We start from the raw sequence: 19,503 nt of genomic DNA on the forward strand, positions 1-19,503 counted from the left end.
TCTCAGAGGAAAATTCTTCACGGGGACTCCTTACAATAAAATGAAAGCCTGCTAGCGATTGATGGGAACAGCTTCAATACCAGGGATTTTTTTCCTGAAGAAGCTCCTAGGTCCAAAAAATTTTCACTCTCTGTAACCATCTCTCAGGGGCACAGTGGTTGCTCAGTGGTAGAATTCTCACCTTCCATGCAGGAGACCCGCGTTCCATTCCTGGCCAATGCACCTCACACGCAGCCCCTACCTGTTTATCAGTGGAAGGTTGTATGTTGCTATGATGCTGAAAAGGTTTCAGTGGAGCTTTCAGACCAAGACAGACTAGGAAGAAAGGCCTGGAGATCTATTTCTGAAAATCAGCCAATGAAAACTCTGTGTGTGGATCACAAGGGTCCGATTTGCAGTTGATCCTGAGGAAGGCTCAGGACGGGGCAGGGTATTGTTGCATTGTACATAGGCTCACCATGAGTCAGGGACTGACTTCATGGCAGTTAACCACAGCCACATAGCTTTGTTCGAAGTAGTTCTGTTATAATTTACTGATACAGAGCAAAAACAGGTGCCAACCAGGTCTAAAGTTACTTGAAAGTGTTCATATTATCAAGGCAATTTAGAGAAATGAACTTTTTAGCATTTAGTGTTCTCTTCACTTCATTTATTCAATATTTGCTGAGACCCAAGAAGTGGGACACAATAAACCAGACTCCCCTATTTAGGAACAAGGATGTTTTACGACAATTTCTCTTTTGGTGGAGTTTTTTTTTTTTTAACCCCTTACATTTTATCTCAAACGTTAAAGAAAAAACAGCTTAATTAAATGTTCACTGTTGTTGTTAGGTGCCACTGAATCTGTTCAGACTCAGAGCTACCCTGTGTACATAGAATGAAACACTGCCAAGTCCTGCGTCATCCTCACGGTCATCGTTATGCTTCAACCCGTCGTTACAGCCACTTGTCAATCCATCTCATGGAGGGTCTTCCTCTCTTTTGCTGACCCTCTACCTTACCAAGCATGATGTCCTTCTCCAGGGACTGGTCCCTGCTGAAAACATGTCCAAATTACGTGAGACATAGTCTCGCCATCCTTGCTTCTAAGGAGCGTTCTGGTTGCACTTCTTCCAAGACAGATTTGTTAGTTCTCTTGGCAGTCCATGGTATCTTCAATATTCTTTACCAACACCATCATTCAAAGGCATCAATTCTTCTTTGGTCTTCTATTAAATATTACACATTATGGAAATTACTTGAAAATTACATAAATAGGTGTGTGTACTAATTTTGCAGGAAAGTAAGTTTTGGTATATTTAATTGAAACAAATCCAAATTAGTAAATTATTTGGGTCTACAAATGCCCAACATGTATACTGATTTATATGTACACAAAAAACCAAAACCAAACTCATTGCTGTTCAGTTGATTCCAATTTATAGTGACCCTATAGGACACAGTAGACCTGCCCCACAGGATTTCCAAGGCTGTAATGTTTATGGAAGCAGACTGCCACATTTTTCTCCCATAGAGTGGCTGCGGGGTTTGAACTGCTGGCCTTTTAGTTAGCAGCCAAACACTCAACCATTGCGCCACCAGGGATATAAGAAAGCCCACAGCCGTCGAGTCAATTCCGACTCACAGTGACCTATAGGACAGAGTAGAACTGCCCCATAGAGTTTCCAAGGAACACCTGGTGGATTTGAACTGCCAACCTTCTGGTTAGCAGCCATAACACTTAACCACTCTGCCACCAGGGTTTCCACCAGGGATATATATATCTATATATCTATGTATCTATCTATACGTATATACACACGTGTGCATGCATGTGTGTATATGTGCATACATACATACATATATAGTTATACATCTATCAATCAATCTATCCATATATATGCATATATGTACATAGGGTTACTATGAGTCAGAATCAACTCTATGGCAAGGGGTTATAAATGTGTGTGTGTATATGTGTATATATATATATATGTATGTATGTGTGTATATATATAAACCCAGTGCCGTTGAGTCGATTCCGACTCATAACAACCCTATAGGACAGAGTAGAACTGCCCCATAGAGTTTCCAAGGAGTGCCTGGCGGACTCGAATTGCCGACCCTTTTGTTAGCAGCCATAGCACTCAACCACTATGCCACCAGGGCTTCCATGTGTATGTATATGGGTGTGTGTGTGTGTGTGTGTATAATATATACATATGTATCCCTGGTGGCACAATGGTTGAGTGCTTGGCTGCTAACTGAAAGGTCAGCTATAGACACTTTATTTACATACATAAATCTTATAACATATAATACTTTATTTACATATATGTAAATTATATTTTAAAAAGCCCATTAAAAAAAAAAACCTATTGCCATCGAGTACATTCCGACTCATAGCGACCCTACAGGACAGAGTAGAACTGCCCCATAGAGTTTCCCAGGAGCACCTGGTGGATTCGAACTGCCAACTTTTTGGTTAGCAGCCAGCTGTAGCCCTTAACCACTATACCACCAGGGTTTAAATTATATACACCATATATATTTACTTACGTGTAAGTGCTGCACTTTGCATTGAGAAACATGTCTTCCTAAAGATTTCTCAAAGATAATACTTCCTCAGCCATGTTTCATATTTTAGCAGAATCAGTAAAAAATCCCAGTGCATTATTTATTTTGAGTTAAAATTTGACCATTCAAATTCTACTGCCGATTCATTGTAGGGTACATGCTTAGCTAGTCTCTCTTTCCTTTAAACACAACTTATAGGAGGAAATTAGAGTGTGAAGGAGGTTGCAGTAGTCTCTCGAAATGCAAACCATATTTTGTTTCTCATAAAATGTTTCATTTTGAGAAAGCACCGCCCCTCCTGGAAGTCCCCAGGGCTTGCAGGGGCCTCAGGGAGCCCCTGGTGTGGAGAGCTGAGTCGGCCCCAGTGTTGTGTTGATCTTAGGTGGGCATCCCTCGTTCATTGCCTCGAAAAATCTGTCTGTCCCCACAGGGGGCTTTTGCTTTATCTGGCTTGTCTTGATCTTGTCAGCCTGTGGCCTCCAAGCAGAGGGATTTATCAAATAGCGCGTGATCCTACAGCCTTTCAGAAGGAGATGTGGAGCCCCTGGGTAGTGCAAATGGTGAATGCCCTGCGGTGCTGCTAACCAAGATTGGAGGTTTGAGTCCACCCAGAGGCACCTTGGAAGAAAGGCCTGGCAATCCACTTAGGAAAAATCAGCCATTGAAAACCCTGTGGAGCACAGTTCTACACTGACACTCATGGGGTTCCATACGTTGGGGTCAGCTCAAGGCAGCTGGTTTGGAATCCCCGGTTGGTGCAAGGAGCCCTGGTGGTGCAGTGGTTTAAAGCTCGGCTGCTAACCAAGAGGTTGGCAGTTCAAATCCACCAGCTGCTCTTGGAAACTCTATAGGCAGTTCTACTCTGTCCTGTGGGGTCCTTATGAGTCGGAATCAACTCAACTGGAAAGAGGTGTGGCGTTTTTTTGTTTGTTTGTTTATTTTTTGGTTTGCTTGGTGCAAATGGTTAATACTCTCGGCTGACAATCTAAAGGTTGGAGGTTGGAGTCCACCCAGAGGTGCCTCAGAAAAAAGGCCTGGTGACCTCCTTCCAAAAGATCAGTCATTGAAAACCCTACGGAGCCCAGTTCTGTGGTGACACAAGCTCACCACAAGTCAGAGTTGACTCGAAGGCAACTGGCTTGTGGGATCCAGACAGCCACCCCCGCTGAGTCTGACCTTCCGCTGGAGCTCTCTCTTGACGTGGTCAGCTTGGCCTGCCCCACGGGCCCAGGGGTGGCGGCTTACAAAGTGCCAGCCCACCACAGCCAACAACCTCCATGACGGGACAACTTCTCAAGCTCCTTAACTGGGTTTCGTCCTTTTATTCCAGAACCTTCCTGCGCAGTGAGGAGGGCATCCCCAGCACGGACTGGGAGTGGGCTAGGGGTCATCTCTTCCCACATTTCATCCTAATGTTTTTGAATAAATGTTGTACGTTGGAAGAAAAAAAATACCAGAAGACTTCTAGCAGAACCCCACTGGCAGATTGGACTTTGATCCCGGTGTACTTGGCCGCATGCATCTTTTCGTTTTGACTGATATTTTAGTATCTTGTTCTCTTCATGTAAGGCTGTGTGCTTTTATATAAAATTTGAATATTCTTAAAGGTGGTTATCCCTCAAACTATATCGTAAGCAGCATACTTTCTCAAATTTGCATAACAGGTTTCATTTTATCTATAAATCATACAGGCAAGCTGCAGCCGTTGCGAGGAGTTTTTTTTTTTTTTAGTCATATTTTCTTTTTTAAATTTTATTTATTGTACTCTAAGTGAAAGTTTACAAATCCCATCAGTTTCTCATACACAACCTTACACACACTGTTATGTGACCCCTAATGAGACAGCACACTCCTCCTCTCCGACTTGTGTCCCCGTGTCCATTCAGCCAGCTCCCGTCCCCCTCTACCTTCTCATCTCGCCTCCAGACAGGAGCTGCCCACATAGCCTCATGTGTCTACTTGAGCCAAAAAGCTTGCTTTGAGGAGCTTTTCAAAGACGGTGTGTTTTTCCTTACATAGAAGGAACATTATTGGAAAAGACTGGACGAAAAAAAAAGTTAAAATGAATCATCACTCTATAGGACACTGGCTAAAAAGTAAACAATTTGTGTAATCTCTGCCCATCGTTTTCTTAATATTTTGAACATCATGGTAGTTGTCTGTATCTACATCTGTGTCTTTATCATAGCTGTAGCTACCTCATACCTGCACCTGTATTTACAGTGTACCAACTGTTGCTGTTGTCGTTAGCTGCCTTTGATTCACGGTGACCCCATGCCAACGTGATTGGACTGTTGTGATCCATAGCGCTTACACTGGCTGATTTTCAGAAGGAGAATGACCAGGTCTTTCTTTCTAGTCCCCTTAAGTCTGGAAGGTCTGCTGAAACCTGATCAGCATCACAGCCACATGCCAGCCTCCGCTGACAGACAGGTGGTAACTGACCATGAGGTACCTTGACTGTGAACTGGACCCAGGCTTCCCACATACAAGGCAAGAATTCTACCACCGAATGACCACAGCCCTATTGCGTGGATAAATGTACATATATTGCAACTACTTCACATGTACAATACCTATGTCTATATCATATCACGTCTGTATATTTGTATTATATCTTTATATTAGATAGATCCCTACCTAAATCACAGAAAATAAAAATCCTCATAACTGGACCAATAGGCAACATCATGATAAGCAGAGAAAAGATTGAAGTTGTCAAGGATTTAATTTTACCTGGATCCGCAATCAACACCCGTGGAAGCAGCAGTCAAGAAATCAAACAATGCATTGTGCTGGGCAAATCTGCTGCAAAAGACCTCTTTAAAGTGTTAAAAAGCACAGATGTTACTTTAAGGCCTAAGGTGAGCCTGGCCCAAGCCTTGCTGTTTGTAATCACCTCATATGTTTGTGAAAGCTGGGCAATGAATAAGGAAGGCTGAAAAAGAATTGACGCCTTTGAATTGTGATGTTGGCGAGGAATATTTAATGTAACATGGGCTGCCAGAAGAATGCAGAGATCTGTCTTGGAAGAAGTACAACCAGAATGCTCCTTAGAAGCAAGGATGGGGAGACTGCGTCTTACATACTTTGGACATGTTGTCAGGAGGGATCAGTCCCTGGAGAAGGCCGTTGATAAAGTAGAGGGTCAGTGAAAAAGAGGAAGACCCTCAATGAGATGGACTGACACAGTGGCTGCAACAATGGGCTCAAGCATAACAACGATTGTGAGGATGGCGCAGGACCGGGCAGTGTTTCCTCCTGTTGTACACAGGGTTGCTATGATTCGAAACCCGCTGGATGGCACCTTACAACAACCACAGCATCTAAAGCAGTGGCTTTGTTCTTATCCATGTCTTATCTATCTCTATGTCTTATCTACCTCTATCTATACCTCATGGATGTTTGTATTTCCTACAACGTTACAATGTAAGACATCTCAGGATTATTACAAATCCTCACATTCCTCCTCTTTTCGTGATTTAGTCTGTCCCAAGTTCCTGCCATACCATACTCAAATATTCCTGTAATTTTTGACATTTAGGTTGTTCAAACATTTTTGTTCTGTAACTTATTCTGAAATCCCTCCATGTAAATGAGGTCCCCAATTCTCACATTCTTTGCCACAGTGACTATACATATAACCCACTGCCGTCGAGTCGATTCTGACTCATAGTGACCCTACAGGACAGAGTAGAACTGCCCCATAGGGTTTCCAAGGAGTGCCTGGCGGATTCGAACTGCCAACCTCTTGGTTAGCAGCCATAGCACTTAAGCACTATGCCACCAGGGTTTCCAACTATATATATATATATATATATATACACACACATATAAATGATATATATGTGTGTGTGTATATATATACATATACACCACCAGGGTTTCCAACTATATATATATATATAATATCTATAAATGATATATATGTGTATGTGTGTGATATATATGTGTATATATATAATATCTATAAATGATATATATGTGTATGTGTATATATATGTATATACTTATATATATGGGAAACTATATATATAATATCTATAAATGATATATATGTGTGTATATATATATGTGTGTGTGTGTGTATATATATATGGGAAACCCTGGTGGCATAGTGCTTAAGTGCTACGGCTGCTAACCAAGAGGTTGGCAGTTCGAATCCACCAGGCGCTCCTTGGAAACTCTATGGGGCAGTTCTACTCTGTCCTGTAGGGTCACTATGAGTCAGAATCGACTTGACGGCAGTTTATATATATATACACTTGGCCCCAAGAACCAAAGTCAGAAGATGACCAGTCAGATGCAGGATCCAGAGAGAGCTTTGCCAGAACATTCATAAATATTGGATGCAGGCCACACCCCCAGGGAAACTGGTTTTCAAGTGATTGGCCTTTGGGCTGATTGGCTGCTCACATCAGATCACAAAATGGAGGAGGAATACATAATGTCTGCCAAACCACTGAGAATCATGGCCTGGCCAACTTGACACATAATCTTAACCATCACAGGCTGTGGGGACCATGGTCTCAGGGAACATCTAGCTCAATTGGTATAACATAGTTTATAAAGAAAATGTTCTACATTCTACTGTGGTGAGTAGCATCTGGGGTCTTAGAAGCCTGTGAGCAGCCATCTAGGATACTCCACTGGCCTCACCCCCTTGGGAGCAAGGAAGAATGAAGAAAACTACAGATACAAGGGAAAGATTAGTGCAAAGGACTAATGGACCACATCCACCACGGGCTCCACCAGACTGAGTCCAGTACAACTAGATGGTGCCTGGCTACCATCACTGACTGCTCTGACAGGGATCACAATAGAGGGCCCTGGACAGAGCTGGAGAAAAATGGAGAACAAAATTCTAATTCAAAAAGAAAGACCAGACTTCCTGGCCTGACAGAGACTGGAGAAACCCCAAGAGTATGGCCCTCGGACACCCTTATAGCTCAGTAATGTAGCCACTGCTCAGGTTCACCCTTCAGCCAAAGATTAGACAGGCCCGTAAAACAAAACGAGACTAAAGGGCACACCAGCCCTGGGACGAGGACTAGAAGGCAGGAGGGGATAGGAAAGCGGGCAATAGGGAACCCAAGGTTGAGAAGGGAGAGCCTTGACATGTGGTGGGGTTGTTAGCCAGTGTCATAAAACAATATGTGTACTAAATCTTTAATGAGAAACTAGTTTGTTCTGTAAACCTTCATCTAATGTATAATTAAAAATAATCCATCCCAACTGAGAATCACTATTACAAAACAAGGTGTTCCAATGCCAGGTGTTACACATGGAATTTCGGCGTTATCTGGGATTCCATCAGCCCTGTCACCCATATTGGCATGACCCAATAAACTGGACAACCGGAGATGGTGACCCCATTATTTTGGAAGCACCGTTTCATAGCAAGAGTCAACTTTATGAATTGTGTCCTTTGCGATGAGAATTAAGTGAACCTATGGGGAGAAAAATTTTTTTTTTATGGGGAGAGTCCTAATCGCGTTCTTTATCCAAAAGGAAGATGGAATCGATTTATGTAAATGACAGCTTTAGAAAAAGACTAAAACAACAAAATAAACCCTGATATGTATCTTTCAGAACAAAAAAGCAGAATGCAAAGCAGCCAGCTTATCCAAAACTGGGTGAAATCTTGCTGTGAATGAAAGCACAGTAGATGAGAACGTGGTGCCGGCAAATGCGATGCTGAGATGTGGTTTGCAGCCACACAGATGTCAGCAAACTGGCGATGGTCGATGCCATCACTTCTTTAGAACTCATTAAGGTTGATGGACACGCCACAGATGTGCCTCACAGACAATTAAACTGAAGACTCACTGAAGACGGTGTTACATTTTCTGAACTGTTAACATTCATTGATTAAAATTAGACTCCCCAACAAAGTAAGGAGTTTCCATATTCTGTGAGGGAGTTCAAGTCGAATTGATACAGAAAATGTGTTTTTAAGAAGATATTACTAACCTCCCAGGCTCTGAATGATCGTTACCAACCCCAAAGAACACAATGTAACATTTATCACAAATGACTTTGTAATAGGTTATTGTTTTTTCATTTCTATAATAAATATGCATTTTTTTTTTTTTTTAAACGAAGGGATGCACGCAAAAGCAGCTGTTTTTATTCAGGTAGTAACAAAATAGGGATAATCCCTGCTTCGTTTGAAGTGCTAATTTCAGCCCCCTGAAAGTTTTTAAAACTGTGGAAGGATACCTGCCGACTAGTTAATAGAGCTGAATTCTGTAAAGCTGGACCGTGGAGTTGTGCGCCATGCTTTTTCTATATCCATTTTGATATCATTTATGGTTGTTACAATGAATCTGCATTATTTTGATTTAAATAACCATAAGTATAAATATTTTACATTGCCTTTTATACATTTTAAAAGCGTTGGTTGTCCCTTGAAATATTGATGCCTTGGCTAAAGTATTCAGGCTAACCGATGGACCAGGTTTAAAATAAGTCTTTGTTGTAGAAGGAAACCACTGACTAATCCAGGCTCCAGAAAAATTTAAGAGGAAAAGAAGAGTCTAGGTATCATATGAATATATGATTGCACACAGCTTTGATGCGTGTGTGCAAACTGCTCCTAAATCAGTTTCGTGTGCAGCTGTCCTCCTACTTAGAGCGGATGTGTTTCTGAACGTGACTTAGGTAGGCCGAGTGTATTTTGGTCTCATTCATCACCATGATAGAAGCGTGTAGAAATGGCAAGGTGATTTTTGTATGGTGATAGACCACCTAGTTAAAATAAACACATTCAGTCAGTCATCTAAATGGTCCATCTCCATGATCTCAAATTCCAAATAAATGTGTGTGTGTATGTGTGTGTGTATCTGTGACAGAGTTGTTGTTGCTAGCTGCCATCCGGTCAGCTTGGACTCATGGCAACCTTATGACAACAGAACAAAGCATTGCCTGGTCCTGCGCTGTCTTCATGATGGTGGGTATGTCTGAGTCCATTGTTGTGACAATTGTTTCAATCCATCTCACTGAGGTTTTCTCTAGTTTTTGCTGACCTTCTACTTTACCAACCATGATGTCCTTTTCTAGGTATTGGTCTTTCCTGATGGTGTGTCCAAAATAAGCAAGCCGAAGTCTTGCCATCCTCATTTCTAAGGAACATTCTGGTTGTCTTTCTTCTAATACAGATTTGTTCGCTCTTCTGGTGGTCCACTGTATATTCAGATATTCTTTGCCCATGCCATAATTCGAAGGCATCAATTCTTCTTCAGTCTTCCTTCCTTTTTCATTTTCCAGCTTTCACATGCACGTGAGGCAATTGAAAACACCATGGCTTGGGTCAGGTGCACCTTAGTCATCAAAGTGACATCTTTGCTTTTTGATTTACAGCATGGATATTAAAAGAAGGAGCTGGAAAGAGAGAGGCAAAGAGTCTGTAATTTTGTTGTTGCACTTAGCTACCGGCTTAGCATTTCAGAGATTGAAGAAATAAAACCAAACAAACATGCCGTGGATCTTACCATCTCATTTTACAAATAAACCAAGACGTAGAGCTGTTTATCGAACTTATCCAAAGCACGCCAGCCCAGCCCCTCTCCACAGCCTCACCTGGTCTCTCAGGAACTTTCCGGCACTGAAGGAACAATTGTGTTCTGCCATCATGTTCATCTCCTCAGCGTTTTAAATAGTCACTGCCCTGTGTCGTCGCTTCCACGCATATCAGGTAGGGGGGTGGGAGTCCTGTTTTTAATTGCAGTCCTTTGAAGGGAGACAGCAGGCTTCTCCTCCCTCAACTATAAAATGAGTGGGTTGGCCTGATCCCCTCGTCCTCCTCAGCGCTAATGCTTTCTGAGTGGAGAGCAACGATCATTGTAATTAAGACACTTGACTTGAATACTGCCTGTTTTCAACCATGGTTATTAGTGTGCTAAAGTGCTACACGTATTTTCCGAATAAACAGCATTGTGACCCAGTTAGACGTTGGATATAAATTAGGAAGAGGGGGGTTTACAACTAGGAATTGTGTCATTTAAAACAATTCAGAGGTATTTACGTACTAAAAGACACCTGGACTCTCAAAAGCCAAGATATATCGTAAAAGCACAGTGTGGCATTTATACAGTGTGGCATTCATGTCAGACAAGTTAAATTGCACCAAAATTAAACCTGGGCGGGTGGGAACACTGGTAATTTTCCCTCATTGTCTTTCACTGTCTTCTGTGCCTGACTGCTAGGAAACACAGAATGCAAAATGATTTCCTTCAGCGTATTCTTCAATTTCTAATTCATGAATTGTAAACAGTTCAGCAAACGAGTAAACACTGTCTTTTTGCCCTTGTGTAGACTAGTGTTCCTACGCGTCTGTCAGTGTGTCATACTGTGGGGTGTTGCGTGTTGCTGTGATGCGGGAAGCTATGCCACCTGTATTTCAAATACAAGCAGGGTCATCCACAGTGGACAGGTTACAGCAGAGCTTCTAGACAAAGACAGACTAGAAAGAAAGACCTGGGAGTCTACCTTACGGATCACAACAGAACATTGTCCAACTCACTTGCTTTGAATGTGCCTCCAAGTAGGATCAATCATTGGAAGAGGACATGATGTTTCATGAAGTAAAGGGCCAGTGAGGATGGGGGGATCCTTGGTGAGACGGATTGGCACAGTGACCACAAAGATGGCCTCAAACATGCCAGTGATTGGGAGAATGACAAAGGACCAGACTATCTATCTATGTATCTGTGTATCTATCTATGTATCTATCTGTGTACCTATCTACCTACCTACCTGTCTATCTACCTATCTATTGACTAGGGACGTGAAGTTCAGATATACATGTCTTCTCCTTTCTTGACCTTGAGAAGATATTTCTCAGCTTTTACAAAGCAAATGTGACCCTCTTTAACCCCAAAATCTCTGTAATGTCAAACCTTTGGAAACTTAGCTCTACATTTCACACACCAAGCACCTGTTGACTGCCCTGGAGTTTGTGGGCTTGTTGAGGATAAAGACACTGATGAAACCATGACATAAACGTGGGTACAGCCTACTCTAGGGAGGCACAGGCAACACATGGGATGCTGAGACAGCACAACCGAGAGCAAACCAATCTGTTGCCGTTGGTTCCAACTCCTGGCGACCTCGTGTGTGTCAGAGTAGAATTGTGCTCCACAGCATTTTCAATGGCTGATTTTTTGGAAGTGTATCACCAATCCTTTCTTCTGAGGTGCCTCTGGGTGGATTGGAACCTTCAGCCTTTTGGTTAACAGCCGAGCTTGTTAAATATTTGCACCACCAAAATCCAAAAAGCCAAACCAGTCACTGTTGAGTTGACTCTACATCATGGTGACCACATGTATTAGCGAGTACAGGATTTTCTTGACGGTAATCTTCATGGAAGCATCCTGCCAGGTCTTTCTCCCATGGCACCTCTGCGTGGGTTCCAACCGCCAGTTTAGTAGATGAATGTAAACCCTTTGGGCCACTCAAGGACCTAAGACAACACCAGGGTTTCTACTCGGGATGCTGCCATAAAGTCTGGGTTCATGAGTGTCTTCCAAGGGAAGTGACATGGGGGAGGGGGTCAGAAATAACCTCTTGAAGTTTTAGTAGGGGTGTGGTCCTGTTATGGGCAGACCCTGGCCACCACCTGTGAGGGATGGAAGAGACTGAAAGGACCGTCATTCACAGATGATCTTGAGACGTCTCAGCCATGCACTTGTTGTCCTGCTTTACTGATTTATGTACCATATTTCTGTTTGTAGGTTTCCACTCAGTTCAAGCCAATGTCTATTTCTTGGCAGCTACCATGCGGTATGACTGTGAGAGATGTAAAGATTAGTAATGTTGTTGTTGTTGTTGTTGTTAGGTGCCATCAAGTTGGTTCTGACTCATGGAGATCCCATGTACAAAAGAATGAGACACGGCCCAGTCCTGCACCATCCTCACGGTCGTCGCTGTGTTTTAGCCTATTGTTGCAGCCGCTGTTTCAACCCATCTCTTTGAGAATCTTCCTCTTTTTCTCCAACCCACTACTTTACCAAGCATGATGTCCTTCTCCAGGGACTGATGCCTCCTGATAACATGTCCAAAGTACACAAGACAAAGTCTCGCCATCCTTGCTTCTGAGGAGAATTCTGGCTGCACTTCTTTGAAAATAGATTTGTTCGCTCTTTTGGCAGTCCATGGTATATTCAATATTCTTTGCCAACATCACAATTCAAAGGCATCAATTCTTCTTCAGTCTTCCGTATTCATTGTCCAGCTTTCTCCATCAGAGCCTCTGGGTGGGTTCTAATAATAATGACCATAAAATCTCATTGATATGCTGCTGGATGTTATTTATTTCTCTGTGGCCTCTAACTACTTGGCTCCTATTTCTAAAACAGCAAAGCAGGTTGAAGGTGGCAGATAAGAGGTCCAAGGGCACATTCTTTCTGAAATTCAGATCTGGTAATTCCAGGCTAAGGAGCCCTGGTGATGCAGCAGTTAAAGTGCTTGGCTGGTAACTAAAAGGTCAGCAGTTAGAACCCGTAGTGGCTCTGTGGGAGAAAGACCTGGAGATCTTCACCCACAGAGGTTACAGCCTAGGTGACCTTCTGTGTATCCGAGCAGAACTGTGACCCACAGGGTTTTCAGTGGCTGATTTTTCAGACGTACATCACCAGGTATTTCTTCCAAGATGTGTCCAGGTGAATTTCAATCTGGAAAGTTCTACTCCTTCAGATGAGGTTGCTATGGGTCAGAATTGACTCGAGGGCACACACCAACAACAATAACTCCAGAGTGTATGCAGCTGTCTTCCCTTCAGAGACTGAGAAACCAAGCATAGAGAACCCGTCTTCATTCATTCGTTTGCATTCGTATGTTATTTTGAGAAGGTTACAGTGTTACCTGCTGGCAGGGATAGAAACAAAAATAAGATTCAGCTCTTAATTTTGGTATGGAAGAGCAGAATGAAGAGAAACACTTATACCATAAGATAGGAGCTTCATACAATCTATAAACAAACAAACAAAAGCAATCCATATGCCATTGAGTTGACTCCCACTCATGGTGACCCCATGTGTATCACAGCAGAACTGGGCTCCATAGGGATTTCAGTGGCTGACTTTTAGGAAGTAGATGGCCAATGCTTTTTTCCAAGGCGTCTCTGGGTGGATTTGAACAGCTGACATTCCGTTTTGCAGCCGAGCACGCTAACCGTTTGCACCATCCAGGGACTCCAACTTTGCAATATACACGTGATCGAAGCCTCGCTTCCATCCGAGAGGCCCTTGCATCTCTACTTTCTGCTCTGACTTCTTGGACAACTTCACCCGTAGGCTCTGCCAAAAATTCAGTGTGTCCAAAATTGACCCATCATGTCTCTTGCCAAGCTTGCCCTGTTATTCCGCATTCTGTCTTCCTGCAAATGGTATCCTCTTCACTCAGCCTTCTCCTCTTGAACTTCGAATTCTCTCTCTTGAGTGTTCCAATGCCAATCGATTCCCAGGTCTTGCTGTTTCCCCCTCTGTGATATACCTCCACCTCCCTTGGCTCATCTTGCTTTACGTTTTACTTTTATTGTTTCAATAATCTCCTTTCTTCTGTCTTTCATGTCCTCCAGCCCATTTTATATACTCTTTCTTTTTTATCTTCCTATCGAATACATTGTATAAGACTACTGTTACTGTCATTGTTATTTGCTGTCACATTGATTCTGACTCATGGTGACCCCATGTGTGCAGAGTAGAACTGCTCCAAAAGGTTTTCAAGGCTGTGACCTTCCGGAAGCAATCCTCAGGTCTTTCTTCCAAGGTACCTCTGGGTGGGTTTGAACCATCAACCTTCTGGCTGGTAGTTCAGGGCTTAACCGTTTCTGCCACCCAGGGAACACTAGCCCATTCAAAACCCATCAACAAACATTCATTTTTCACTCTTGCCCTTAGAGCCATCCATCATTTCCCCCCCCACTCATCTTCACAGCCTTAGACATCACTTCTTCTCTCCGAGCGCTTCACATTCCGTTCTGAGAGTCACTGGGAATTCACTGTACTTGGCCCCTAGTTTCTTATTCTTTCATTATCACGCTTTTCTTTGTCCAGGAATCCAGTTGAAGCCTCCTCTCCCAAGTCCACACACACCTTATCCATCATCTAGGGTTAGGCTTGGGTTGCTCTCTCCTAATTCTGGCATGCATTATCTATATTTTCTCTCGGTACTCATCAATTTGCACAAGAGGTGCCAGGTGACCTGATAACTTCCTGCCCGTTACCAGTTGCCAAAAAGCCGAAAAAGACTCATGGCGACCCCACATGTGTCAGAGTAGAACCATACTCCACGGGGTTTTCAATGGCTGGCTTTTGAGAAGCGGATTGCCAGGCCTTTCTTCTGAGGGACCTCAGGGTAGCCACAAACCTTCAACCTTTCAATTAGCAGCCAATTGCATTAACTATTTGCACCACCCAGGAGCTCCTTGATACTTTCTGTGTAAATTTCACATCGTTATTTGATTTGTAAGAGGGCCATGAAAAGAACACCTACCTCTAGGGATATTTACAAAAATAAGGAGTTTAATTAAGCATGTAAAATGTCTTAAAACACAGACACAGAGTAAGTACTCAATAAATGTTACCCATTTGGATTACGTGCTTTGTGTCATTGAAGGTAGGTTCCTTATAATATTTGCCTTCGAATCATTCTTACGTCCCTCATTCTCAGCCTAAAATGTTTTAGAAGTATGGCTTTCTACTGCCCTTAGGCTAAACTCCAAATTCCTTTCACCACACTACTTGGCTTCACGCAATGAAGCTCCTGCCTGTGTCTCCAGCTATGTCCAAGGGCGATTCCTCCTTTCTCACTAAAACCATCTCTGTGTTGTTGCTGTTGTTAGGTGCCCTTGAGTTGGCCCCCAATTCATGGCGATACCATGCACAATGGAATGAAAGGCTGCCTGGTCCTGCACCATCTCCATGATTGGTTGTGTGTTGGACCATTGTGAGCCACAGGGTTTTTGTTGGCTGATTTATAGAAATAGATCACCAGGCCTTTCTTCCTAGTCTGTTCTTAGTCTACAATCTCCACACATGTAGTTCAGTGACATTAGTTACCTTCATCATGTTGTTCAACTATCACCCTCTACTTATGAGCATTTTTTTTTCCCCTACCTTCCCTTACAATGTGGGTTTCATGAGTCTGACATAGATCAGGTTCTCACTGGGTGTTTGTTGACTAAATGAGTAGATATTAGGCCCTCTATAGATATTGACTGAATGAATGATGGATGAATGAGGAAATTTAATGCTATAGGGTAAGAATAGTAAATCTCATAGGTTTTCATAGACAGCTAGTCAACCCATGGAAACTTTGTGGGAAGAAAGCCTGTATTTATTGAACCCACTAGCTAGTGCAATGATTAAGTGCTCTCAGCTGCTAACCAAAAGGTTGGAAGTTCAAACCCATCCAGCAGCTCCAAGGGAGAAAGACCTGGTGATCTGATCCCATAAAAGCTACAGCCTAAAAAACCCTAGGGGGTAGTTATACTCTTTCACATGGGTCTGGGGTGGCCATGAGACAAAATTGACCTGGCATCTGACAACAGTGTAGAGGGAAGTTTGTCTGTCACCTGTGGGGAGATGAGTCTTTCTCCATGTTTCAGTTTGGCATTTCCTAACTGTCCTGATTCTCTGACAAGATATTGATTATTCAATCAGTTAAGTGATTCATCGCTAAACACCTATTTACCTTTACAAATCTTCTTTGTCAGAATTCTGTCCCTAGGGTTTTTACTTTTTTTGTTTTCCCCTGTATATTTTAAAAGTTGGTGTCAAAGAAAAGCTTTGTCAAATTTCTCATACTGGCTCACGCCTAGAAAATTCAGAGTGATAAATTTGAGGAATGTTAAGTATTTTGGAGTTTAATCATTGGAAGTCTTTCAACAAAGCTACAAATCTGCCCTGAAGGTTTGTTTATTTCCATAGCTTGATGGATGAATGATTCTGTGTGCTTTTTAATTTTGCTGTAAAGTCGCGGGACAAAACTGGCAGTGTGGTCGAAAATAAATTTCTTGACAATTTCTCAGAGCTATGGGATGATATGGGATGAACAGAATCATATAAAATGGGTGACCTATTCTTTACGTGCTTTACATATTCTATATAGATTTTTTTTTTTCTATTTTGTGTCATGTTGTTGACCTTCATAATGCTGAAAGTACACAGTCAGAACATTGTATTCAAATATGGGGAGCAAACTCAAGACAGAAACAGTAGTTTTATTAAATATGCCACTTTTCAAAAAATGGATACATTTTAGAAGATTGTTCCATTTGAGACAGGGAGATGAAATTTGGGCTCCATAAATAATGGTGCAAATCAGGACTGTTTATGTCAATTGGAACATTTATACAACTTCTGGAACTATAGAAACCTAGAGCTAAATTTTCTACTCACCTGAATGTAGTTTTGGTCACGACTAACAAAATCTGTCAGAATTCATGTTGTTCTTCTTATTTTCTTTTTGGAAATTTAATAAGCAACTGTGACTCAACAGAAAACTAAATAAGTGATGAATAGTTCTAGCAGTTTTTCATTTTTATTTTACAATCCCATTGGAATATCTTTAGGCTTTCGAGATAACTTTCTGTTTTCCTGTTTTCTGTGTAAGTCTGGATGCAGCCATTATTAACGAGTACTGTATACACGTTGGGGCCCTGGTGGTGTAGTGGTTAAAAGTCTGGCTGCTAACCAAAAGGTCAGCAGTTCAAATCCAGCTGCCACTTCTTGGAAACTCTGTGGGGCAGTTCTGCTCTGTCCTATAGGGTCACTATGAGTCAGAATGGACTCAATGGCAATGGGTTGGTATATCCTTTGGGAACTGTCACTGTTGTGATGGCTATAGGGTCACTATGAGTCAAAATGGACTCAATGGTGACAGGTTGGTATATCCTTTGGGAACTGCCACTGTTATGATGGCTATAGGGTCACTATGAGTCAGAATGGACTCAATGGTGATGGGTTGGGATATCCTTTGGGAGCTGTCAGTGTTATGACGGAGCAGATTGCTGGGGTTTCTGTCGGGATCTGGTGTAGATTCCACTCTGGCTGTTTTTCAATGGGTGAAATTCTGGCTTTAATGACGTGCTCCCCCAGAAGGCCAAAAGCAAGCACTACCCCACGTTCATCTTTGGAATTGTCTCTCCGCCCTTACGTCTTAGGCATTGTCTTAGTTACCTGGTACTGCAGTCGTAGAAATATCACACGTGGGCGGCTTCAGAGTAGAGGAATTTAGCTTCTCACAGTTCTGGAGGCCCAATGTCCAAATCAGTGTCACGGCCCGGCCTATTCCGTCCTTGACGGCACCCCTGGGCGTGCCTAAGTTCCTTGGTTCCTTGGCTTGTAGGCCATCCTCACATGGAGTCTGCCTTCCCCCACATGTGTGTCTCATCTGTTCTCTTTATAGCTCAGAGGTAATTAGATTTGGAATTCACTCTCCTTGGGTTGGATCTAATTAACATAACAAAGAAAACCCGATTTCCCACATGATTAAAAACACGGGTATAACCCAAACCAAGCCTGTTGCCATCCAGTTGATTTTGACTCATGGCAACAGGATCAGGATTCCAGCACGTATTTTGGAGGAGACACATAACAGGTATGGTCTGTGCTCAACAAACACTTACGAAATGAAAAAAACTTTGGATTTTCAGATAAGATTTTGTGGCAATTATTTTGATAAAAGGGAAGACAATCATATTACTATCATATGAAAATATCAGAGGCACATCAATGGACCTGTCTTCCCACGTGGAAATATTTACATCCTTGTACCTTATTTCTTAGGTACCTTGTTGACCCACTACCCGGGGCTAGTTGGAATGGCTATGATCATCTCCGTGAACCCCACGTTCTTCGGTCGTAAAGATGAAAATATATGGGCAGCCCTCTCTGAAATGTTATCGTAGTGTGGATTATACCACTCTTGGCTTCAGCGTGTGATATTCCTCAACAGGTGTGTATGCTTTATTGATGTACGGTCTATATTCCAAGATTCTGCTAAAACGATGTCAGATTGTTACGGCAGTATTCACCAATATGTACTTCATAAATATCAGTTTTGCTGGTACTTCCCCTGTTTACCTGCCTTTCCTTAGTCAGCAGCTTGAAAGTCTATTCTCACGTGTGATACATGCTTTCAAAAGTATTCTTTTGTATAGGACTCAGTAACTTAGTTACTAAGTCTGTTATAAATCTTTACAAATGATATGTATATGGTAGGATGCAGTCTTTATATGAAAAATTAGATGATGAAATGTAATTTCACAATAACTTTCAAATAATCAGTCATTTGTAGTCCTAGTCCAAGCCTCTGTAATAGGTCACTAAGTCCTGAGTAAATTGTAAAATCAAAAAGGATTTTAAATCTGGAGAGTTTATAGTACGATGTCGCAAGTACCTTATTAGCCACATGACTGCTTCATATAACTTAGGTGCCAGAGTACGAAATAAGGCTTACTCTGATTATTTAAAACACTATGCATAGTGAAGGAGCCTTGATGGCCCAGTGGTTAAGTGCTCGGCTGCTAACTGATAGGTTGGTGGTTGGAACCCACCAGCCGCTTCAGGGGAGAAAATTGTGGCAGTCTGCTTCCATAAAGATTACAGCCTTGGAAACCTCATGGGCGGTTCTGCTCTGTCCTGTAGGAGACCGATGAGTTGGAATTGACCCAATGACAATGGGTTTGGTTGGGTTGATGCTCAGTGAGTCACGCTTTAGAGATGGAATGAGAAGTGTGTGTGTGTGTGTGTGTGTGTGTGTGTGTGTGTGTGTGTGTGGTGGGGGGATATTATTTGAGGGAAAGAGTGTTGGGAATGTTGTGCATTACCATTGATTTTGACCAAAACCAAACCTGACGCCTTCGAGTCCATTCTGTCTCATGGCGACCCCATGTGTTACAGAGTAGAACTGAACCCCATAGGGCTTTTTGGACTATAAACT

General features: G+C 42.4%; 1 protein-coding gene across 7 annotated transcripts in view; it reads left to right on the forward strand.

Moving 5' to 3' along the window:
* The window catches only part of NLGN4X (neuroligin 4 X-linked), a 620,760-nt gene that overhangs the window by 273,640 nt on the left and 327,617 nt on the right, over positions 1 to 19,503 (forward strand). For all 7 annotated transcript variants that reach the window (XM_049872280.1, XM_049872286.1, XM_049872283.1 and 4 more), the window contains one exon: positions 18,348 to 18,516. The gene's annotated coding sequence lies outside the window, so the exon portion shown is untranslated. The remainder of the gene's footprint in view (positions 1 to 18,347; positions 18,517 to 19,503) is intronic.

The sequence above is a fragment of the Elephas maximus genome, chromosome X, assembly GCF_024166365.1.
Source record: "Elephas maximus indicus isolate mEleMax1 chromosome X, mEleMax1 primary haplotype, whole genome shotgun sequence".
NCBI lineage: Eukaryota > Metazoa > Chordata > Mammalia > Proboscidea > Elephantidae > Elephas > Elephas maximus.